This window comes from Mobula birostris, chromosome 3, assembly GCF_030028105.1.
Source record: "Mobula birostris isolate sMobBir1 chromosome 3, sMobBir1.hap1, whole genome shotgun sequence".
NCBI lineage: Eukaryota > Metazoa > Chordata > Chondrichthyes > Myliobatiformes > Myliobatidae > Mobula > Mobula birostris.
Genome location: NC_092372.1, coordinates 117,107,223 through 117,132,597, shown reverse-complemented (window position 1 = coordinate 117,132,597; position 25,375 = coordinate 117,107,223).

Below are 25,375 nucleotides of genomic sequence, written 5' to 3'. Positions count from 1 at the left end.
CCTCAAGCCTTCAGAATCCAAGCCTGTCTCCAAGCCTCAAGACTCAAGACCCCAAACCTTTCTCCAAGCCTTAAGCTTCAAGACACCAAGCCTGCCTTCAATCCTCAAGCCTCAGGACCCCAAACCTATCTCAAAGCTGGAAGTCTCAAGACCCCAGTGCTGTCTCTAACCCTCAAGTCTCAAGACCACAAGCCTGTCTCCAAGCCTCAAGCCACAAGACCATAAGCTTTTCTTCAAGCCTTAAACATAGAGAACCCAAGCCTGAAGCCTCAAGACGCAAATCCTGTCTCCAAGCTTCAGGACCTCAAGCCTCCAGATTCAAGAGACAAACCTGACCCAAGCCTGAAGACTGAAGACACCAATCCTGTCTGCAAGCTTCAAGCCTAAAGACCCTAAGCATGTCTCCAAGCCTCAAGCCTCAAGACCCGAAGCCTGTCTCCAAGCCGGAAGCCTCAAGACCACAAGCCTTTGTCCAAGCCTTAAGCTTCAAGACACCAAGCCTATCTTCAAAATTCAAGCTGTAGGACCACATGCCTGTCTCCAATCCTAAAGCCTGAAGAATCCAAGCCTGTCTCCAAGCCTAACGCCTAAAAACCCCAAGGCTCTCTCCAAGTCTCAAATCTCAAGACCCCAAACCTGTCTCAAAGCTGAAAGCATCAAGACCGCCATCCTGTATTCAACATTCAAGCCTCAAGACCCCAAGCCTGTCTGCAAGCCTCAAGCCTGAAGACCCCAAGCCGGTCTCCAAGCATTAAGCCTCAAGACACTAAGCCTGTCTTCAAGCCTTAAGCCTAGAGACCCCAATCCTGTCTCCAACCCTGAAGCCTAGAGACCCCAAGCCTGTCTCCAACCCCGAAGCCTCAAGACCCCAACACTGTCTCAAGCCTCAAGACCCCAAGCCTGATGCCTCAAGACCCAAGACTCTCTCCAGGCTACAAGCCTCAAGACCACAAGCCTGTCTCCAAGCCTCAAGCCTCAAGAGCACAGTCCTGTCCCAAGTCTCACGCCTCAAGACACCAAGCCTGGCTCCAAACCTCAAGCCTAAAGGCCACACGTCTGACTCCAATCCTCAAGCCTCAAGTACCCAAGTCTGTCCCTAAGCCTCAAGCCTCAAGACCCCAACCATGTCTCCAAGCCACAAGCCTCAAGATCCCAATCCTGAAGCCTCAAGAGCCAAGACTTTCTCCAAACTTCAAGCCTCAGGACACCAAGCCGGTCTCCAAGCCTGAAGCCTCAAGACCCCAACCCTGTCTCCAAGCCACAAGCCTCAAGATCCCAAGCCTCAAGCCTCAAGATCCAAAGCCTCAAGACTGAAGAGCCCAAATCTGACTCAAGTGTGAAGCCTCAAGATCCCAAGCCTGTCTACAAGCCTCAAGCCTCAAGACTCTCTGCCTTTCTATAAGCTTGAAACCTCAATACCCCAATCCTGTTTCAAATCCCCAAACCTGAAGACCCCAAGCCGGTCGCAAAGCCTCAAGCCTCAAGAACCCAACCCTTTCTCCAAGCCTTAAGCCTCAAGACGCCAAGCCTGCCTTCAGTCCTCAAGCCTCAAGACCCCAAATCTGTCTCCAATCATAAAGCCTGAGAACCCAAGCCTGCCGCCAAGCCACAAGCCTCAAGACCCAAGACTTTCTTCAAGCCATAAGCCTAAAGACCCCAACCCTGTCTCCAAGCCTCAAGCCTCAAAACCCCAATCCTGTCTCCAAGACTCACCCCTCAAGACCCCAAGCCTGTCTCCAGGCTTCAAGTCTCAAGGGATAAAGCCTGTCGCTAATCTTGAAGCCTCAAGACACCAAGCCTGTCTACAAGCCTCAAGCCTCAAGACCCCAAGCCTGTCTCCAAGCCTCAACCCTCAAGTCACCAAGATTGTCTCCACGCCTCAAGCATCAAGACGTCAAGTCTCTATCCAATCCTCAAGCATGAAGCCCCAAGCATGTCTGCAAGCCCCAATTTTCAAGACCCTAAGCCTGTCAACAAACCTCAAGCCTCATGACCCCAAGACTGGCTCCAAGCCTCAAGCCTCAAGACCCCAAGCATGTCTGCAAGCGTCAAGCCTCAAGATACCAAGCCAGTCTCCAAGCCGTAAGCCTCAAGACGGCAATCCTGTCTCCAAACCACAAGCCTCAAGACCCCAAGCACATCTAATCCTACAGCCTGAAGACCCCAAGCCTGTCTCCAAGTCTCATGACTCAAGAACCCATGCCTGCCTCAAAGCTGGATCCTCCAGACCCCAATCCTGTCAGCAAACCTCAAGTCACAAGACCACAAACCTTTCTCCAAGCCTTAACCCTCAAGACCACAAGCCTATCTCCAAGTTGCAAGCCTCAAGACCCCAAGCCTGTCTCCAAGCCTCAATCCTCAAGACCCCAAGCCTGTCTCCAATCCTCAAGCCTCAAGACCCCAAGCCTGTCTCCAATCCTCAAGCCTCAAGACCCCAAGCCCGTCTCAATCCTACAGCCTGAAGACCTCAAGCCTGTCTCCAAGTCTCATGACTCAAGAACCCATGCCTGTCTCAAAGCCGGAACATCTGGACCCCAATCCTGTTAACAAACCTCAAGTCCCAAGACCACAAGCGTGAGTTCAAGCCTCAAGCCCACAGGCCTTTCTCCAAGGCTTAACCCTCAAGGCACCATGCCTGCCTTCAATCTTTAAGCCTCAAGACCCCAAATCTGTCTCCAATCATAAAGCCGGAAGAAGCCAAGCCTGTCTCCAAGCCTCAAGACCGCAAGTCTGTCTCCAAGCCCCAAGACTCAGGACCCCAAGCCTGTCTCAAAGCCGGAAGTCTCAAGACCCCAGTCCTGTTTCCAACCCTCAAGTCTCAAGACCACAAACCAGTCTCCAAGCCTCAAGTCGCAAGACAATGTGCCTGTCTCCAAGCCTCAAGCCTCAAGACCCAAATCCTGTCTCCAAGCCTCAGGACCTCAAGCCTCCAGACTCAAGAGCCCAAACCTGACCCAAGCCTGAAGACTCAAGACACCAAGCCTGTCTGTAAGCCTCAACCTTCAAGAGATGAAGGCTGTCTCTAAGCCTGAAACCTCAAGACCCGAAGCCTGACTCCAACCGTCAAGCGTCAAGGGCCCAAGCCTGTCTCCAACACTGAAGCCTCAAGACCCCAACCCTGTATCCAAGCCTCAAGCCTCAAGACCCCAAACCTGGCACAAGCCTGAAGCCTCAAGACCCAAGACTCTCTACAAGCTTCAAGGTTGAAGACCCCAAGCCTGTCTCCAAGCCTCAATCATCAAGACACCGAGCCAGTCTCCAAGTCGGAAACATCAAGGCTGCAATCCTCTCACCAAACCTCAAGCCCCAAGACCCCAAGACAGTCTGCAAGCCTCAACCCTCAAGACCCCAATGCTTTCTCCAAGCCTTAAGCCTCAAGACACCAAGCCTGTCTTTCGTCCTCAAGTTTCAAGACCCCAAGCCTGTCTCCAAGCCTCAAGCCACAAAACACGAAGACTGTCTCCACGACTCAAGCATGAAGCCCAAGCCTGTCTCCAAGCCCCAATTTTCAAGACCCTAAGCCTGTCAGCAAACCTCAAGCCTCTTGACCCCAAGACTGGTCGAAGCCTCAAGCCTCAAGACTCCAAGCTGCCTCCAATCTTCAAGACTCAAGACCCCAAGCCTGAAGTCTCAGGTCCCAAAGCCAGTCTCCAAGCCTCAAGCCTCGAGACCCCAAGCCTCTCTCCAAGCCTCAAGCCTCAGGACCACAAGCATGTCTGCAAGCGCCAAGTCTCAAGACACCAAGCGAGTCTCCCAGCCGGAAGCCTCAACACCCCAATCCTGTCTCCAACCCTGAAGCCTGAAGAACCCAAGCCTGTCTCCAAGCCTCAAGCCTCAAGACTTCAAGCATGTCTGCAACCGTTATGTCTCAGGACCCCAAACCGGTCTACAAACCGGAAGCCTCAAAGCCGCAAACCTGTCTCCAAACCTCAAGACTCAAGACCCCAAGACAGTCTGCAAGCCTCAAGCCTCAAGACGACAAGCATTTCTCCAAGCCTTAAGCCTCAAGACACCAAGCCTATCTTCAAAATTCAAGCCTCAAGACCCCACGCCTGTCTCCAATCCTAAAGCCTGAAGAATCCAAACCTGTCTCTAAGCCTCAGGCCTAAAGACCCCAAGCCTCTCTCCAAGCCTCAAGTCTCAAGACCCCAAGCCTGTCTCAAAGCCGAAAGCATCAACAGCTCCTGTATCCAACACTCAAGCCCCAAGACCCCAAGCCTGTCTCCACGCCTCAAGCCTCAAGACAGCAAGTCTTACCCAAGCCTCAAGCATGAAGGCCCCAAGCATGTCTCCAAGCCCCAATTTTCAAGACTCTAAGCCTGTCAATAAACCTCAAGCTTCTTGACCCCAAGACTGGCTCCAAGCCTCAATCCTCAAGACCCAAGCTTGTCTCCAATCCTCAAGACTCAAGACCCCAAGCCTGAAGTCTCAGGTACCAAAGGTAGTCTCCAAGCCTCAAGCCTCGAGACCCCAAGCCTCTCTTCAAGCCTCAAGCCTCAGGACCAGAAGCATGTCTGCAAGCATCAAGTCTCAAGACACCAAGCGAGTCTGCGAGCCGGAAGCCTCAAGACCCCAATCCTGTCTCCAACCCTGAAGCCTGAAGACCCCAAGCCAGTCTCCAAACCTTAAGACTCAAGACACTAAGCCTGTCTTCAAGCCTTAAGCCTAGAGACCCCAAACCTGTGTCCAACCCTGAAGCCTCAAAACCCCAGCCCTGTCTCCAAACCACAAGCCTCAAGACGCCAAGCCTCAAGCCTCAAGACGCAAGACTCTCTCCAAGCTCCAGGCCTCAAGACCACACGCCTGTCTCCAAGTCTCAAGCCTTAAGAGCCCAAGCCTGTCTCCAAACCTCAAGACTTAACACCCCAAACCTATCTCCAAACCTCAAGCCTCAAGACCCCAAGCCTGTCTCCAAGTCTCAAGGCTCAAGACACCAAGCCTGTCTCCAAGCCTCAGGTCTCAAGACCCAAAGCCTCAAGACTCAAGAGCCAAAATATGACTCAAGACTGAAGCCTCAAGACCCCAATCCTGTCAACAAACCTCAAACTTCTTGAAACCAATCCTGTCTCCAACCCTGAAGCCTGAAGACCCCAAGTCGGTCTCCAAGCCTTAAGCCTCAAGGCACTAAGCCTGTTTTCAAACCTTAAGCCTAGAGGCCACAAGCCTGTCTGCAACCTTGAAGCCTCAAGACCCCAACCCTGTCTCCAAACCACAAGCCTCAAGACGCCAAGCCTCAAACCTCAAGATGCAAGACTCTCTCCAAGCTTCAAGCCTCAAGACCACACGCCTGTCTCCAATCCTCAAGCCTTAAGAACCCAAGCCTGTCTCCAAGCCTCAAGACTCAAGACCCCAAAGCTATCTCCAAGCCTCAAGCCTCAAGACCCCAAGCCTGTCTCCAAGCCTCAAGCCTCAAGACCACAAGCCTGTCTCCAAGCCTCAAGCCTCAAGACCACAAGCATTTCTCCAAGCCTTAAGCCTCAAAACACCAAGCCTATCTTCAAAATTCAAGCCTCAAGACCCCACGCCTGTCTCCAATCCTGAAGCCTGAATAATCCAAGCCTGTCTCCAAGCCTCAGACCTAAAGACCCCAAGCCTGTCTCCAAACCTCAAGACTCAAGACCCCAAGACAGTCTGCAAGCCTCAAGCCTCAAGACCACAAGCATTTCTCCAAGCCTTAAGCCTCAAGACACCAAGCCTATCTTCAAAATTCAAACCTCAAGACCCCACGGCTATCTCCAATCCTAAAGCCTGAAGAATCCAAGCCTGTCTCCAAGCCTCAGACCTAAAGACCCCAAGCCTCTCTCCAAGCCTCAAGCCTCAAGACCCCAAGCCTGTCTCCAAGCCTCAAGCCTCAAGACCCCAAGCCTGTCTCCAAGCCTCAAGCCACAAGACCCCAAGCCTGTCTCGAAGCCTCAAGCCTCCAGACCCCAACCATGTCTGCAACCGTTATGTCTCAGGACTCCAAACCAGTCTGCAAGTCGGAAGGCTCAAAGCCGCAACCCTATCTCCAAACCTCAAGACTCAAGACCCCAAGACAGTCTGCAAGCCTCAAGCCTCAAGACCACAAGCATTTCTCCAAGCCTTAAGCCTCAAGACACCAAGCCTATCTTCAAAAGTCAAGCCTCAAGACCCCACGGCTGTCTCCAATCCTAAAGCCTGAAGAATCCAAGCCTGTCTCCAAGCCTCAGGCCTAAAGACACCAAGTCTCTCTCCAAGCCTCAAGTCTCAAGACCCCAAGCCTGTCTCAAAGCCGAAAGCATCAACACCTCCTGTATCCAACACCCAAGCCTCTAGACCCCAAGCCTGTCTCCAAGCCTCAAGCCTGAAGACCTCAAGTCTATCTCCAAGCCTCAAACCTCAAGATACCAAGACTGTCTCCACGACTCAAGCCTCAAGACAACAAGTCTTACCCAGGCCTCAAGCATGAAGGCCCCAAGCATGTCTCCAAACCCCAATTTTCAAAACTCTAAGCCTGTCAACAAACCACAAGCTTCTTGACCCTAAGACTGGCTCCAATCCTCAATCCGCAAGACCCCAAGCCTGTCTCCAAGCCTCAAGCCTCAAGACCCCAAGCCTGAAGTCTCAGGTCCCAAAGCCAGTCTCCAAGCCTCAAGCCTCGAGACCCCAAACCTCAAGTCTCAGGACCACAAGCATATCTGCAAGCGCCAAGTCTCAAGACACCAAGCGAGTCTCCGATCCGGAAGCCTCAGGACCCCAATCCTGTCTCCAACCCTGAAGCCTGAAGACCCCAAGCCGGTCTCCAAGCCTTAAGCCTCAAGACACTAAGCCTGTTTTCAAGCCTTAAGCCTAGAGACCCCAATCCTGTCTTCAAGCCTCAAGCCTCAAGCCTCAAGAGCACAATCCTGTCTCCAAGTCTCAAGACTCAAGACCCCAAGTCTCTCTCCAAGCTTCAAGTCTCAAGACCCCAAGCCTGTCTCAAAGCCAAAATCATCAACACCTTCTGTAACCAACACTCAAGCCTTAAGATCCCAAGCCTGTCTCCAATCCTAAAACCTGAATAATCCGAGCATGTCTCTAAGCCTCAGGCCTAAGGACCCCAAGCCTCTCTCCAAGCCTCAAGTCTCAAGCTTCTTGACCCCAAGCCTGTCTCAAAGCTGAAAGCATCAGCAGCTCCTGTATCCAACACTCAAGCCTCAAGACCCCAAGCCTGTCTCCAAGCCTCAAGACTCAAGACCCCAAGACTGTCTCCATGCCTCAAGCCTCAAGACAGCAACTTACCCAAGCCTCAAGCATGAAGGCCCCGAGCCTGTCTCCAAGCCTCAAGCATGAAGGCCCGAAACATGTCTCCAAGCCCCGATTTTCAAGACTCCAAGCCTGTCAACAAACCTCAAGCTTCTTGACCCCAAGTCTGGCTCCAAGCCTCAATCCTCAAGACCACAAGCTTGTCTCCAATCCTCAAGACTCAAGACCCCAAGCCTGAAGTCTCAGGTACCAAAGGCAGTTTCCAAGCCTCAGGCCTCAAGACCCCAAGCCTCTCTTCAAGCCTCAAGCCTCAGGACCACAAGCATGTCTGCAAGCATCCAGTCTCAAGACACCAAGCTAGTCTGCGAGCCGGATGCCTCAAGACCCCAGCCCTGTCTCCAAACCACAAGCCTCAAGAAGCCAAGCCTCAAGCCTCAAGATGCAAGGCTCTCTCCAAGCTTCAGGCCTCAAGACCACAAGCCTGTCTCCAAGCCTCAAGACTTAACACCCCAAACCTATCTCCAAGCCTCAAGCCACAAGACCCCAAGCTTGTCTCCAAGCCTCAAGCCTCAAGACCCCAAGCATGTCTGCAACCGTAATGTCTCAGGACCCCAAACCAGTCTGCAATTCGGAAGCCTCAAAGCCGCAAACCTGTCTCCAAACCTCAATACTCAAGAACCCAAGACAGCCTGCAAGCCTCAAGCCTCAAGACCACAAGCATTTCTCCAACCCTTAAGCCTCAAGACACCAAGCCTATCTTCAAAATTCAAGCCTCAAGACCCCACGCCTGTCTCCAATCCTAAAGCCTGAAGAAGCGTCTTGACGCCAAGACTGGCTCCAATCCTCAATCCGCAAGACCCCAAGCTTGTCTCCAATCCTCAAGACTCAAGACCCCAAGCCTGAAGTCTCAGGTCCCAAAGCCAGTCTCCAAGCCTCAAGCCTCGAGGCCCCAAGCCTCAAGCCTCAGGACCTCAAGCATGTCTGCAAGCACCATGTCTCAAGACACCAAGTGAGTCTCCGATCTGGAAGCCTCAGGACCCCGATCCTGTCTCCAACCCTGAAGCCTGAAGTCCCCAAGCCGGTCTCCAAGCCTTAAGCCTCAAGACACTAAGCCTGTTTTCAAGCCTTAAGCCTAGAGACCCCTATCCTGTCTTCAAGCCTCAAGAGCACAATCCTGTCTCCAAGTCTCAAGACTCAAGACACCAAGCCTGTCTCCAAGCCTCAAGTCTCAAGACCCAAAGCCTCAAGACTCAAGAGCCAAAGTATGACTCAAGACTGAAGCCTCAAGACCCCAATCCTGTCAACAAACCTCAAACCTCTTGAAACCAATCCTGTCTCCAACCCTGAAGCCTGAAGACCCCAAGTCGGTCTCCAAGCCTTAAGCCTCAAGGCACTAAGCCTGTTTTCATGCCTTAAGCCTAGAGACCCCAAGCCTGTCTCCAACCCTGAAGCCTGAAGACCCCAGGCCGGTCTCCAAGCCTTAAGACTCAAGACACTAAGCCTGTCTTCAAGCCTTAAGCCTAGAAACCCCAAGCCTGACTCCAACCCTGAAGCCTCAAGACCCCAACTCTGTCTCCAAACCACAAGCCTGAAGACGCCAAGACTCAAGCCTCAAGACGCAAGACTCTCTCCAACCTTCAGGCCTCAAGACCACATGCCTGTCTCCAATCCTCAAGCCTTAAGAATCCGAGCCTGTCTCCAAGCCTCAAGACTCAACACCCCAAACCTATCTCCAAGCCTCAAGCCTCAAGACCCCAGGCCTGTCTCCAAGCCTCAAGCCACAAGACCCCAAGCCAGTCTCCAAACCTTAAGACTCAAGACACTAAGCCTGTCTTCAAGCCTTAAGCCTAGAGACCCCAAGCCTGTCTCCAACCCTGAAGCCTCAAAACCCCAGCCCTGTCTCCAAACCACAAGCCTCAAGAAGCCAAGCCTCAAGCCTCAAGAAGCAAGACTCTCTCCAAGCTCCAGGCCTCAAGACCACACGCCTGTCTCCAAGTCTCAAGCCTTAAGAGCCCAAGCCTGTCTCCAAACCTCAAGACTTAACACCCCAAACCTATCTCCAAGCCTCAAGCCTCAAGACCCCAAGCCTGTCTCCAAGTCTCAAGACTCAAGACACCAAGCCTGTCTCCAAGTCTCAAGACTCAAGACACCAAGCCTGTCTCCAAGCCTCAGGTCTCAAGACCCAAAGCCTCAAGACTCAAGAGCCAAAATATGACTCAAGACTGAAGCCTCAAGACCCCAATCCTGTCAACAAACCTCAAACCTCTTGAAACCAATCCTGTCTCCAACCCTGAAGCCTGAAGACCCCAAGTCGGTCTCCAAGCCTTAAGCCACAAGGCACTAAGCCTGTTTTCAAACCTTAAGCCTGGAGGCCCCAAGCACGCCTGCAACCTTGAAGCCTCAAGACCCCAACCCTATCTCCAAACCACAAGCCTCAAGACGCCAAGCCTCAAACCTCAAGATGCAAGACTCTCTCCAAGCTTCAAGCCTCAAGACCACACGCCTGTCTCCAATCCTCAAGCCCTAATAACCCAAGCCTGTCTCCAAGCCTCAAGACTCAAGACCCCAAAGCTATCTCCAAGCCTCAAGCCTCAAGACCCCAAACCTGTCTCCAAGCCTCAAGCCTCAAGACCCCAAGCCTGTCTCCAAGCTTCAAGCCTCAAGACCACAAGTATTTCTCCAAGCCTTAAGCCTCAAGACCACAAGCATTTCTCCAAGCCTTAAGCCTCAAAACACCAAGCCTATCTTCAAAATTCAAGCCTCAAGACCCCACGCCTGTCTCCAATCCTGAAGCCTGAATAATCCAAGCCTGTCTCCAAGCCTCAGACCTAAAGACCCCAAGCCTGTCTCCAAACCTCAAGACTCAAGACCCCAAGACAGTCTGCAAGCCTCAAGCCTCAAGACCACAAGCATTTCTACAAGCCTTAAGCCTCAAGACACCAAGCCTATCTTCAAAATTCAAGCCTCAAGACCCCACGGCTGTCTCCAATCCTAAAGCCTGAAGAATCCAAGCCTGTCTCCAAGCCTCAGACCTAAAGACCCCAAGCCTCTCTCCAAGCCTCAAGCCTCAAGACCCCAAGCCTGTCTCCAAGCCTCAAGCCTCAAGACCCCAAGCCTGTCTCCAAGCCTCAAGCCACAAGACCCCAAGCCTGTCTCGAAGCCTCAAGCCTCCAGACCCCAACCATGTCTGCAACCGTTATGTCTCAGGACCCCAAACCAGTCTGCAAGTCGGAAGGCTCAAAGCCGCAACCCTATCTCCAAACCTCAAGACTCAAGACCCCAAGACAGTCTGCAAGCCTCAAGCCTCAAGACCACAAGCATTTCTCCAAGCCTTAAGCCTCAAGACACCAAGCCTATCTTCAAAAGTCAAGCCTCAAGACCCCACGGCTGTCTCCAATCCTAAAGCCTGAAGAATCCAAGCCTGTCTCCAAGCCTCAGGCCTAAAGACACCAAGTCTCTCTCCAAGCCTCAAGTCCCAAGACCCCAAGCCTGTCTCAAAGCCAAAAGCATCAACACCTCCTGTATCCAACACCCAAGCCTCTAGACCCCAAGCCTGTCTCCAAGCCTCAAGCCTCAAGACCCCAAGCCTGTCTCCAAGCTTCAAGCCTCAAGACCACAAGTATTTCTCCAAGCCTTAAGCCTCAAAACACCAAGCCTATCTTCAAAATTCAAGCCTCAAGACCCCACGCCTGTCTCCAATCCTGAAGCCTGAATAATCCAAGCCTGTCTCCAAGCCTCAGACCTAAAGACCCCAAGCCTGTCTCCAAACCTCAAGACTCAAGACCCCAAGACAGTCTGCAAGCCTCAAGCCTCAAGACCACAAGCATTTCTCCAAGCCTTAAGCCTCAAGATACCAAGCCTATCTTCAAAATTCAAGCCTCAAGACCCCACGGCTGTCTCCAATCCTAAAGCCTGAAGAATCCAAGCCTGTCTCCAAGCCTCAGACCTAAAGACCCCAAGCCTCTCTCCAAGCCTCAAGCCTCAAGACCCCAAGCCTGTCTCCAAGCCTCAAGCCTCAAGACCCCAAGCCTGTCTCCAAGCCTCAAGCCACAAGACCCCAAGCCTGTCTCGAAGCCTCAAGCCTCCAGACCCCAACCATGTCTGCAACCGTTATGTCTCAGGACTCCAAACCAGTCTGTAAGTCGGAAGGCTCAAAGCCGCAACCCTATCTCCAAACCTCAAGACTCAAGACCCCAAGACAGTCTGCAAGCCTCAAGCCTCAGGACCACAAGCATTTCTCCAAGCCTTAAGCCTCAAGACACCAAGCCTATCTTCAAAATTCAAGCCTCAAGACCCCACGGCTGTCTCCAATCCTAAAGCCTGAAGAATCCAAGCCTGTCTACAAGGCTCAGGCCTAAAGACACCAAGTCTCTCTCCAAGCCTCAAGTCTCAAGACCCCAAGCCTGTCTCAAAGCCGAAAGCATGAACACCTCCTGTATCCAACACCCAAGCCTCTAGACCCCAAGCCTGTCTCCAAGCCTCAAGCCTGAAGACCCCAAGTCTATCTCCAAGCCTCAAACCTCAAGATACCAAGACTGTCTCCACGACTCAAGCCTCAAGACGGCAAGTCTTACCCAAGCCTCAAGCATGAAGGCCCCAAGCATGTCTCCAAACCCCAATTTTCAAAACTCTAAGCCTGTCAACAAACCACAAGCTTCTTGACCCCAAGACTGGCACCAATCCTCAATCCGCAAGACTCCAAGCTTGTCTCCAATCCTCAAGACTCAAGACCCCAAGCCTGAAGTCTCAAGTCCCAAAGCCAGTCTCCAAGCCTCAAGCCTCGAGACCCCAAACCTCAAGTCTCAGGACCACAAGCATATCTGCAAGCGCCAAGTCTCAAGACACCAAGCGAGTCTCCGATCCGGAAGCCTCAGGACCCCAATCCTGTCTCCAACCCTGAAGCCTGAAGACCCTAAGCCGGTCTCCAAGCCTTAAGCCTCAAGACACTAAGCCTGTTTTCAAGCCTTAAGCCTAGAGACCCCAAACCTGTCTTCAAGCCTCAAGCCTCAAGCCTCAAGAGCACAATCCTGTCGCCAAGTCTCAAGACTCAAGACACCAAGCCTGTCTCCAAGCCTCAGGTCTCAAGACCCAAAGCCTCAAGACTCAAGAGCCAAAATATGACTCAAGACTGAAGCCTCAAGACCCCAATCCTGTCAACAAACCTCAAACCTCTTGAAACCAATCCTGTCTCCAACCCTGAAGCCTGAAGACCCCAAGTCGGTCTCCAAGCCTTAAGCCTCAAGGCACTAAGCCTGTTTTCAAACCTTAAGCCTAGAGGCCCCAAGCCTGTCTGCAACCTTGAAGCCTCAAGACCCCAACCCTGTCTCCAAACCACAAGCCTCAAGACCCCAAAGCTATCTCCAAGCCTCAAGCCTCAAGACCCCAAGCCTGTCTCCAAGTCTCAAGCCTCAAGACCACAAGCATTTCTCCAAGCCTTAAGCCTCAAAACACCAAGCCTATCTTCAAAATTCAAGCGCAAGACCCCACGCCTGTCTCCAATCCTGAAGCCTGAATAATCCAAGCCTGTCTCCAAGCCTCAGACCTAAAGACCCCAAGCCTCTCTCCAAGCTTCAAGTCTCAAGACCCCAAGCCTGTCTCAAAGCCGAAATCATCAACACCTTCTGTATCCAACACTCAAGCCTTAAGATCCCAAGCCTGTCTCCAATCCTAAAACCTGAATAATCCGAGCATGTCTCTAAGCCTCAGGCCTAAGGTCCCCAAGCCTCTCTCCAAGCCTCAAGTCTCAAGCTTCTTGACCCCAAGCCTGTCTCAAAGCTGAAAGCATCAACAGCTCCTGTATCCAACACTCAAGCCTCAAGACCCCAAGTCTGTCTCCAAGCCTCAAGCCTCAAGACCCCAAGACTGTCTCTACGCCTCAAGCCTCAAGACAGCAAGATTTACCCAAGCCTCAAGCATGAAGGCCCCGAGCAGGTCTCCAAGCCTCAAGCATGAAGGCCCGAATCATGTCTCCAAGCCCCGATTTTCAAGACTCCAAGCCTGTCAACAAACCTCAAGCTTCTTGACCCCAAGTCTGGCTCCAAGCCTCAATCCTCAAGACCACAAGCTTGTCTCCAATCCTCAAGACTCAAGACCCCAAGCCTGAAGTCTCAGGTACCAAAGGCAGTCTCCAAGCCTCAGGCCTCAAGACCCCAAGCCTCTCTTCAAGCCTCAAGCCTCAGGACCACAAGCATGTCTGCAAGCATCCAGTCTCAAGACACCAAGCTAGTCTGCGAGCCGGATGCCTCAAGACCCCAACCCTGTCTCCAAACCACAAGCCTCAAGAAGCCAAGCCTCAAGCCTCAAGACGCAAGACTCTCTCCAAGCTTCAGGCCTCAAGACCACAAGCCTGTCTCCAAGCCTCAAGCTTTAAGAGCCCAAGCCTGTCTCCAAGTCTCAAGACTCAAGACACCAAGCCTGTCTCCAAGCCTCAGGTCTCAAGACCCAAAGCCTCAAGACTCAAGAGCCAAAATATGACTCAAGACTGAAGCCTCAAGACCCCAATCCTGTCAACAAACCTCAAACCTCTTGAAACCAATCCTGTCTCCAACCCTGAAGCCTGAAGACCCCAAGTTGGTCTCCAAGCCTTAAGCCTCAAGGCACTAAGCCTGTTTTCAAACCTTAAGCCTAGAGGCCCCAAGCCTGTCTGCAACCTTGAAGCCTCAAGACCCCAACCCTGTCTCCAAACCACAAGCCTCAAGACGCCAAGCCTCAAACCTCAAGATGCAAGACTCTCTCCAAGCTTCAAGCCTCAAGACCACACGCCTGTCTCCAATCCTCAAGCCTTAAGAACCCAAGCCTGTCTCCAAGCCTCAAGACTCAAGACCCCAAAGCTATCTCCAAGCCTCAAGCCTCAAGACCCCAAGCCTGTCTCCAAGCCTCAAGCCTCAAGACCCCAAGCCTGTCTCCAAGCCGCAAGCCTCAAGACCACAAGCATTTCTCCAAGCCTTAAGCCTCAAAACACCAAGCCTATCTTCAAAATTCAAGCCTCAAGACCCCACGCCTGTCTCCAATCCTGAAGCCTGAATAATCCAAGCCTGTCTCCAAGCCTCAGACCTGAAGACCCCAAGCCTGTCTCCAAACCTCAAGACTCAAGACCCCAAGACAGTCTGCAAGCCTCAAGCCTCAAGACCACAAGCATTTCTCCAAGCCTTAAGCCTCAAGACACCAAGCCTATCTTCAAAATTCAAGCCTCAAGACCCCACGGCTGTCTCCAATCCTAAAGCCTGAAGAATCCAAGCCTGTCTCCAAGCCTCAAGTCTCAAGACCCCAAGCCTGTCTCAAAGCCGAAAGCATCAACACCTCCTGTATCCAACACCCAAGCCTCTAGACCCCAAGCCTGTCTCCAAGCCTCAAGCCTGAAGACCCCAAGTCTATCTCCAAGCCTCAAACCTCAAGATACCAAGACTGTCTCCACGACTCAAGCCTCAAGACAACAAGTCTTACCCAAGCCTCAAGCATGAAAGCCCCAAGCATGTCTCCAAACCCCAATTTTCAAAACTCTAAGCCTGTCAACAAACCACAAGCTTCTTGACCCCAAGACTGGCTCCAATCCTCAATCCGCAAGACTCCAAGCTTGTCTCCAATCCTCAAGACTCAAGACCCCAAGCCTGAAGTCTCAGGTCCCAAAGCCAGTCTCCAAGCCTCAAGCCTCGAGACCCCAAACCTCAAGTCTCAGGACCACAAGCATATCTGCAAGCGCCAAGTCTCAAGACACCAAGCGAGTCTCCGATCCGGAAGCCTCAGGACCCCAATCCTGTCTCCAACCCTGAAGCCTGAAGACCCCAAGCCGGTCTCCAAGCCTTAAGCCTCAAGACACTAAGCCTGTTTTCAAGCCTTAAGCCTAGAGGCCCCAATCCTGTCTTCAAGCCTCAAGCCTCAAGAGCACAATCCTGTCTCCAAGTCTCAAGACTCAAGACACCAAGCCTGTCTCCAAGCCTCAGGTCTCAAGACCCAAAGCCTCAAGACTCAAGAGCCAAAATATGACTCAAGACTGAAGCCTCAAGACCCCAATCCTGTCAACAAACCTCAAACCTCTTGAAACCAATCCTGTCTCCAACCCTGAAGCCTGAAGACCCCAAGTCGGTCTCCAAGCCTTAAGCCTCAAGGCACTAAGCCTGTTTTCAAACCTTAAGCCTAGAGGCCCCAAGCCTGTCTGCAACCTTGAAGCCTCAAGACCCCAACCCTGTCTCCAAACCACAAGCCTCAAGACGCCAAGCCTCAAACCTCAAGATGCAAGACTCTCTCCAAGCTTCAAGCCTCAAGGCCACACGCCTGTCTCCAATCCTCAAGCCTTAAGAACCCAAGCCTGTCTCCAAGCCTCAAGACTCAAGACCCCAAAGCTATCTCCAAGCCTCAAGCCTCAAGACCCCAAGCCTGTCTCCAAGCCTCAGGCCTCAGGACCCCAAGCCTGTCTCCAAGCCGCAAGCCTCAAGACCACAAGCATTTCCCCAAGCCTTAAGCCTCAAAACACCAAGCCTATCTTCAAAATTCAAGCCTCAAGACCCCACGCCTGTCTCCAATCCTGAAGCCTGAATAATCCAAGCCTGTCTCCAAGCCTCAGACCTAAAGACCCCAAGCCTGAAGTCTCAGGTCACAAAGCCAGTCTCCAAGCCTCAAGCCTCGAGACCCCAAACCTCAAGCCTCAGGACCACAAGCAAGTCTGCAAGCACCAAGTCTCAAGACACCAAGTGAGTCTCCAATCTGGAAGCCTCAGGACCCCGATCCTGTCTCCAACCCTGAAGCCTGAAGTCCCCAAGCTGGTCTCCAAGCCTTAAGCCTCAAGACACTAAGCCTGTTTTCAAGCCTTAAGCCTAGAGACCCCAATCCTGTCTTCAAGCCACAAGCCTCAAGAGCACAATCCTGTCTCCAAGTCTCAAGACTCAAGACCCCAAGCCTGCCTCCAGGCCTCAAGCCACAAGACCCCAAGCCTGTCTCCAAGCCTCAAGCCTCAAGACACCAAGCCTGTCTCCAAGCCTCAAGCCTCAAGACCCCAAGCCTGTCTCCAAGCCTCAAGCCTCACGACCCTAAGCCTGACCCAATCCTCAAGCCTCAAGACACCAAGACTGTCTCCAAGCCTGATTCCTCAAGAACCCAAGCCTGCCTCCAAGACTGAGGCTTCAAGACCCCAATCCTGTCTGCAACCCACAAGTCTCGAGACCCCAATCCTGTCTCCAAGCCTCACGCCTTAGTACCCGAAACCTGTATCCAACCTGAAGTCTCAAGATCCATACCTGTCTCCAAGTCTGAAGCCTCAAGAATCCAAGCCTGTCTTCAAGCCTCAAGCATTAAGATTCCCAGCCTGTCTCCAAGCCACAAGCCGCAAGACAGCAAACACGTCTCTAAGCCTCAAGCTTGAAGAACCCAAGCCTGAAGCCTCATGAACCCAAGCCTGTCTCCAAGCCTGAAGCCTCAAGATCCCAATTCTGTCTCCAAGCCTCAAGCCTCAACACCCCAAGCCTATATCCATGCCTCAAGCCTCAAGACCCCAAGCCTGTCTTGAAGTCACAAGCCTCAAGACCGATGGCCTGTCACCAAGCCTCAAGGTGAAGAACTCAAGCCTGTCTCCAAGCCTCAAGCCACAAGACCCCAAGTCTCTCCCCAAGCCTCAGGCCTCAAGAACCGAGGCCTGTCTCCAAGCCTCAAGCCTCAAGTCCCTAAGCCTGTCTCCAACCCTCAATCCTCAGGACCACAAACCTGTCTCTAACCGTCAAGCCTCAAAACCCCTAGCCTGTCTCCAAGCCTTAAACCTCAAGACCGCCAGCCTGTGTCCAAGCGCAAGCCTTAAGACCCATATCATGTCTCCAAATCTCAAGTCCCACGCCTATCTCCAAGCCTCAAGCCTCAAGTCCCTAAGCCTGTCTCCAACCCTCAATCCTCAGGACCACAAACCTGTCTCTAACCGTCAAGCCTCAAAACCCCTAGCCTGTCTCCAAGCCTTAAACCTCAAGACCGCCAGCCTGTGTCCAAGCGCAAGCCTTAAGACCCATATCATGTCTCCAAATCTCAAGTCCCACGCCTATCTCCAAGCCTCAAGACGCCAAGCCTCAATTCTCAAGACCCCAAGCCTCTCTCTAAGCCTCAGGGCCCAAGAACCCAAGCCTGTCTCCAAGCCTGAAGCATCAAAACCCCAAGCCTGACCCAAGCCTCAGGGCTGAAGAACGCAAGCCTGTCTCCAAGCCTCAAGTCTCAAGATCCCAAGCCTGACCCAAGCCTCAAGCTCCCAGACACCCAGCCTTTCTCCAAACCTGAATCCGCAAGACACCAAGCCTGTCTCCAAGCCTCAAGCCTCAAGACACCAATCCTGATCCCAAGCCTCAAGCCTCAAGACCGCAGGCCTCACCCAAGCCTGAAGCCTCAAGACCCCAAGCCTGACTCCAAGCATCAAGCCTTAAGACCCCAAGCCTGTCTCCAAGCCTCAAGCCTCAAGACCCCAAACCTGCCTCCCTCAAGCCTCAAGAACCCAAGATTGTCTCCAAGCCTCAAACCACAAGACCCCAAGCCTCAAGCCTGTCTCCAAGCCTCAAGCTGCAAGACACAAAGCCTGTTTCTAAGCCTCAAGCCTCAAGTCACCAAACCTGTTTCCAAGCCTGATGCCTCAAGAACCCAAGCCTGTCTCTAAGTCTGAGGCCTCAAGACCCCAATCCTGTCTGCAACCCACAAGCCTCAAGACCCCAAGCCTGACTCCAAGACTCAAGCATCAAGACCTCAAGCCTGACTCCAAATATCAATCCTCAATAACCAAGCCTGTCTCCAACCTTCAGGCCTCAAGAACCCAAACCTGTCTCCAAGCCTCAAGCCAGCAGAAACCACGCCTGACCCAAGCCTGAAGCTTGAAGACCCCAGGGCTGACTCCAAACATCAAGCCTCAAGACACCAAGCCCGACTCCAAGCCTCAAGCCTCAAGACCCCAAGCCTGTCTCCAGCATTCAAGCCTCATGACCCCAAGCCTGTCTCCAACCACCAAGACTCAAGCCTGTCCCCACGCCTCAAGCCTGACTCTAATCCTCAAGTCTCATGACACCAAGCCTGTCTACAAGCCTCAAGCCTGAAGACCCCAAGTCTATCTCCAAGCCTCAAACGTCAAGATACCAAGACTGCCTCCACGACTCAAGCCTCAAGACAGCAAGTCTTACCCAAGCCTCAAGCATGAAGGCCCCAAGCATGTCTCCAAACCCCAATTTTCAAAACTCTAAGCCTGTCAACAAACCACAAGCTTCTTGACCCCAAGACTGGCTCCAATCCTCAATCCGCAAGACCCCAAGCTTGTCTCCAATCCTCAAGACTCAAGACACTAAGCCTGTTTTCAAGCCTTAAGCCTAGAGGCCACAATCCTGTCTTCAAGCCTCAAGCCTCAAGAGCACAACCCTGTCTCCAAGTCTCAAGACTCAAGACACCAAGCCTGTCTCCAAGCCTCAGGTCTCAAGACCCAACGCCTCAAGACTCAAGAGCCAAAATATGACTCAAGACTGAAGCCTCAAGACCCCAATCCTGTCTTCAAGCCTCAAGCCTTAAATGTCACAATCCTGTGTCCAAGTCTCATGTCTCAAGACCCTAAGCATGTCTCTAATCCTCAAGCCTCAACACCCCAAGTCTCAAGCCTCAAGACCCCAAGCCTGACCCAAGCCTGAAGCCTCAAGACACCAAGCCTGTTTCTAAGCCTCAAGTTTCAAGACCCCACGCCTGTCTCAAAGCCTCAATCCTCAAAACCCCAGGCCTGGCCGAAGCCTGAAGCCTCAAGACCCCACGCCTGAGTACAAGCATCAAGCCTCAAGAACTCAAGCCTTTCTCCACGACTCAAGCCTCAATACCCCAAGCCTGACTGAAGCCTCAAGCATGAAGATCCCCAGCCTGTCTCCAAGCCTCAAGCTGCAAGACACCAAGCTTGTCTCTAAGCCTCAAGCTTCAAGACCCTAATCCTATTTCCAAGCCTCCAGCCTCAAGACCTCAAGCCTCAATCTTCAAGAACCCTAGCCAGTCTTGAAGCCACAAGCCTCAAGACAGAAGGAATGTCTCCAAGCCTCAAGCCTCAAGAACTCAAGCCTGTCTCCAAACCTCAAGCCTCAAGACCCCAAGCCTCAAGCCTCAAGACCTCAAGCCTCAATCATCAAGATCCCAAGCCTGTCCGCAAACCTCAGGCCTCAAGAGCCCAGGCCTGTCCACAATCCTCAAGCCTCAGCATTCCAAGGGTGTCTCCCACCCTCAATCCTCAGGACCCCAAGACTATCTCTAACCGTCAAGCCTCAAAACCCTAAACCTGTCTCCAAGCCTCAACCCTCAAGATCGCAAGCCTGTGTCCAAGCCTCAAGCCTGAAGACCCATATCCTGTCTCCAAGCCTCAAGCCTCAAGACACCAAGCCTGTCTCCAAGCCTCAAGCCTCAAGACCCCAAGCCTGTCTCCAAGCCTCAAGCCTCACGACCCTAAGCCTGACCCAATCCTCAAGCCTCAAGACACCAAGACTGTCTCCAAGCCTGATTCCTCAAGAACCCAAGCCTGCCTCCAAGACTGAGGCTTCAAGACCCCAATCCTGTCTGCAACCCACAAGTCTCGAGACCCCAATCCTGTCTCCAAGCCTCACGCCTTAGTACCCGAAACCTGTATACAACCTGAAGTCTCAAGATCCATACCTGTCTCCAAGTCTGAAGCCTCAAGAATCCAAGCCTGTCTTCAAGCCTCAAGCATTAAGATTCCCAGCCTGTCTCCAAGCCACAAGCCGCAAGACAGCAAACACGTCTCTAAGCCTCAAGCTTGAAGAACCCAAGCCTGAAGCCTCATGAACCCAAGCCTGTCTCCAAGCCTGAAGCCTCAAGACCCCAATTCTGTCTCCAAGCCTCAAGCCTCAACACCCCAAGCCTATATCCATGCCTCAAGCCTCAAGACCCCAAGCCTGTCTTGAAGTCACAAGCCTCAAGACCGATGGCCTGTCACCAAGCCTCAAGGTGAAGAACTCAAGCCTGTCTCCAAGCCTCAAGCCACAGGACCCCAAGTCTCTCCCCAAGCCTCAGGCCTCAAGAACCGAGGCCTGTCTCCAAGCCTCAAGCCTCAAGTCCCTAAGCCTGTCTCCAACCCTCAATCCTCAGGACCACAAACCTGTCTCTAACCGTCAAGCCTCAAAACCCCTAGCCTGTCTCCAAGCCTTAAACCTCAAGACCGCCAGCCTGTGTCCAAGCGCAAGCCTTAAGACCCATATCATGTCTCCAAATCTCAAGTCCCACGCCTATCTCCAAGCCTCAAGACGCCAAGCCTCAATTCTCAAGACCCCAAGCCTCTCTCTAAGCCTCAGGGCCCAAGAACCCAAGCCTGTCTCCAAGCCTGAAGCATCAAAACCCCAAGCCTGACCCAAGCCTCAGGGCTGAAGAACGCAAGCCTGTCTCCAAGCCTCAAGTCTCAAGATCCCAAGCCTGACCCAAGCCTCAAGCTCCCAGACACCCAGCCTTTCTCCAAACCTGAATCCGCAAGACACCAAGCCTGTCTCCAAGCCTCAAGCCTCAAGACACCAATCCTGATCCCAAGCCTCAAGCCTCAAGACCGCAGGCCTCACCCAAGCCTGAAGCCTCAAGACCCCAAGCCTGACTCCAAGCATCAAGCCTTAAGACCCCAAGCCTGTCTCCAAGCCTCAAGCCACAAGACCCCAAGCCTCAAGCCTGTCTCCAAGCCTCAAGCTGCAAGACACAAAGCCTGTTTCTAAGCCTCAAGCCTCAAGACACCAAGCCTGTTTCCAAGCCTGATGCCTCAAGAACCCAAGCCTGTCTCTAAGTCTGAGGCCTCAAGACCCCAATCCTGTCTGCAACCCACAAGCCTCAAGACCCCAAGCCTGACTCCAAGACTCAAGCATCAAGACCTCAAGCCTGACTCCAAATATCAATCCTCAATAACCAAGCCTGTCTCCAAGCCTCAAGCCAGCAGAAACCACGCCTGACCCAAGCCTGAAGCCTGAAGACCCCAGGGCTGACTCCAAACATCAAGCCTCAAGACGCCAAGCCCGACTCCAATCCTCAAGCCTCAAGACCCCAAGCCTGTCTCCAGCATTCAAGCCTCATGACCCCAAGCCTGTCTCCAGCCACCAAGACTCAAGCCTGTCCCCACGCCTCAAGCCTGTCTCTAATCCTCAAGTCTCAAGACACCAAGCCTGTCTACAAGCCACAAGCCTCAAGACCCCAGGTCTGTCCGAAGCCTGAAGCCTCAAGACCCCAAGCCTAACTCCAAGCCTCAAGACCCCAAGCCTAACTCCAAGCCTCAAGACCCCAAGCCTAACTCCAAACCTCAAGACCCCAAGCCTGTCTCCAAGCCTCAAGCCTTAAGACCCCAAGCCTGTATCCAACCTTCAAGCCTCAAGAACCCAAGATTGTCTCCAAGCCTCAAGCCACAAGACCTCAAGCCTTACCCAAGCCTCAAGCTTCAAGACCACCAGCATGTCTCCAAGCCTCAAGCTGCAAGACACAAAGCCCGTCTCTAAGCCTCAAGTCTCAAGACACCAAGCCTGTCTTCAAGCCTGATGCCTCAAGAACCCAAGCCTGTCTCCAAGACTGAGGCTTCAAGACCCCAATCCTGTCTGCAACCAACAAGCCTCAAGACCCCAAACCTGACTCCAAGACTCAAGCATCAAGACCTCAAGCCTGACTCCAAATATCAATCCTCAATAATCAAGCCTGTCTCTAACCCTCAAGCCTTAAACCCCAAGCCTGTCTCCAAGCCTCAAGCCTCAGGACCCCAAGCCTGTCTCCAAGCGTGAATCCGCAAGAACCCAATGCAGTCTCCAAGCCTCAAGCCTCCAGACGCCTAATCTCTCTCCAAGCCTCAAACCTCAAGACTCCAAGCCTGACTCCAACACTCAGGTCCCAAGATCCCAAGCCTGTCTCCATCCCTAAAGAACCAAGCCTGTCTCTATGCTTCAATCCTCAAGACACCAAACCTATCTCCAAGCCTCAGGCGTCAAGAACCCCAGCTGTCTCCAAGCCTCAAGCCTAAAGAACCCAAGCCGGTCTCCAAGCCTGAAGCCTCAAGACACCAATCCGGTCTCCAACCTCAAACCTCAAGACCCCAATACAGTCTCCAAGCCTCAATCCTCAAGACCTCAATCCTTTCTCCAAGCCTCAAGCCTCAAGACAACAATCCTGTCTCAAAGCCTCATGTCTCAAGACCCCAAGCCTGTCTCTCATCCTCAAGCCTCAACACCCCAAGCCTCAAGCCTCACGACCCCAAGCCTGTCTCCAAGCCTCAAGCCTCAAGACTCCAAGCCTCAAGCCTCAAGAACCCAAGATTGTCTCCAAGCCTCAACCAACAAGACCCCAAGCCTCAAGCTTCAAGACCACCAGTCTGTCTCCAAGCCTCAAGCCGCAAGACACAAGGCCCGTCTCTAAGCCTCAAGCCTCAAGACACCAAGCCTGTCTTCAAGTCTGATTCCTCAAGAACCCAAGCCTGTCTCCAAGACTGAGGCCTCAAGACCCCAATCCTGTCTGCAGCCCACAAGCCTCAAGACCCCAAACCTGACTCCAAGGCTCAAGCATCAAGACCTCAAGCCTGACTCCAAATATCAATCCTCAATAACCAAGCCTGTCTCTAACCCTCAAGCATCAAACCCCAAGCCTGTCTCCAAGCGTGAATCCGCAAGAATCCAATGCAGTCTCCAAGCCTCAAGCCTCCAGACGCCTAACCTGTCTCCAAGCCTCAAGCCTCAAAGCTCCAAGCCTGACTCCAACACTCAGGTCCCAAGATCCCAAGCCTGTCTCCATCCCTAAAGAACCAAGCCTGTCCCTATGCCTCAAAGCTCAAGACACCAAGCCTCTCTCCAAGCCTCAGGCCTCAAGAACCCCAGCCTGTCTCCAAGCCTCAAGCCTAAAGAACCCAAGCCTGTCTCCAAGCCTCAAACCTCAAGACACCAATCCGGTCTCCAACCTCAAGCCTCAAGACCCCAATACAGTCTCCAAGCCTCAATCCTCAAGACCCCAATCCTTTCTCCAAGCCTCAAGCCTCAAGACAACAATCCTGTCTCAAAGCCTCATGTCCCAAGACCCCAAGCCTGTCTCTAATCCTCAAGCCTCAACACCCCAAGCCACAAGCCTCAAGACCCCAAGCCTGTCTCCAAGCCTCAAGCCTCAAGACCCCAAGCCTGTCTCCAGCCATCAATACCAAGCCTGTCTGCAAGCCTTAAGCCTCAAGATCCCAAGCCTGACCCAAGCCTCAATCCTCAAGACCCCAAGCCTATCTCCAGCCATCAATACCAAGCCAGTCTGCAAGCCTAAAGCCTCAAGACCCCAAACCTGACCCAAGCCTGAAGTATCAAGACATCAAGCCTGTCACTAAGCCTCAAGTTTCAAGACCCCACGCCTGTCTCCAAGCCTCAAGCCTCAAGTCCCCAGGCCTGACCTAAGCCTGAAGCCTCAAGACCCCACGAATGAGTCCAAGCATCAAGGCACAAGAACCCAAGTCTGTCTCCAAGCCTCAATCCTCAAGAACTCAAGACTTTCTCCAAGACTCAAGCCTCAAACCACAAGTCTGACCGAAGCCTCAAGCATGAAGATCCCCAGCCTGTCTCCAAGCCTCAAGCCGCAAGACACCAAGCCTGTCTCTAAGCCTCAAGCTTCAAGATCCCAAGCCCCTCTCCAAGCCTAAAGCCTCCAGAACCAAAGCCTATCTCCAATCCTGAAGCCTCAAGACCCCAATCCTGTCTCCAAGCCTCAAGCCTCAAGACCTCAAGCCTCAATCATAAAGACCGCAAGCCTGTCTAGAAGCCACAAGCCTCAAGAGAGAAGGAATGTCTCCAAGCCTCAAGCCTCAAGAACTCAAGCCTGTCTCCAAGCTTCAAGCCTCAAGACCCCAAGCCTGACTCCAAGTCTCAAGCCTCAAGACCTCAAGCCGCAATCAACAAGACCTCAAGCCTCTCCCCAAGCCTCAGGCCTCCAGACTACAGGCCTGTCCACAATCCTCAAGCCTCAGCATTCTAAGGGTGTCTCCAAACCTCAATCCTCAGGACCGCAAGCCTGTGTCCAAGCCTCAAACCTGAAGACCCATATCCTGTCTCCAAGCCTCAAGCCTCAAGACCCCAAGCCTGACCTAAGCCTCAGGGCTCAAGAACCGAAGCCTGTCTCCAAGCCCAAAGCCTCAAGACCCCAAGCCTGTCCCAAGCCTCAAGTCTCAAGACCCCAAGCCTGTCCCAAGCCTCAAGCCTAAAGGCACCAAGCCTGTCTCCAAGCCCGATTCCTCAAGAACCCAAGCCTGCCTCCAAGACTGAGGCCTCAAGACCCCAATCCTGTCTGCAACCCACAAGCCTCAAGACCCCAATCCTGTCTCCAAGCCTCACACCTTAATACCCGAAGCCTGTCTCCAACCTGAAGTCTCAAGACCCCAAGCCTGTCTCCAAGCCTCACGTCTCAAGACCCTAAGCCTGTCTCCAGCCCTCAAGCCTCAAGACACCAAGCCTGACTCCATGTCTCAAGCCTCAAGACTCCAAGCGTGACACAAGCCTGAAGCCTCAAGACCCCAAGCCTGTCCCCAAACCTCAAGCATCAAGACACCAACCCTGTCTCCAAGCCTCATGTCTCAAGCCCCCAAATCTATCTCTAACCCTCAAGCCTGAAGTCCCCAAGCCTGTCTCCAAGCTGCAAGCCTCAAGAACCCAAGCCTGTCTCCAACCATCAATACCCAAGCCTTTCTGCAGTCCTTAAGCCTCAAGACCCTAAGCCTGACCCAAGCGTTAAGCCTCAAGACTCCAAGCCTGTCTACATGCCTCAATCCTCAAGACATCAAGCCTGTCTCTAAGCCTCAAGTTTCAAGACCCCACGCCTGTCTCCAAGCCTCAAGTATCAAGACCCCAGGCCTGACCCAAGCCTGAAGCCACAAGACCCCAAGCCTGTCTCCAAGGTTCAAGCCTCAAGAACACAAGCCTGACCCAAGCCTCAAGCTTCCAGACACCCAGCCTTTCTCCAAAATTGAATCCGCAAGTCACCAAGCCTGTCTCCAAGACTGAAGCCTCAAGAACCCAAGCCTGTCTCCAAGCCGCAAGCCTCAAGACACCAATCCTCTCACCAAGCCTCAAGTCTCAAGTCCCCAAGCCTGTCCTTAATCCTCAACCCTCAAGACCACAAGCCTCAAGCCTCAAGACCCCAAGCCTGTCTCCATGCCTCAAGCCTCAAGACCGCAAGCCTGTCTCCAAATCTCAAGACCCAATCATGTCTG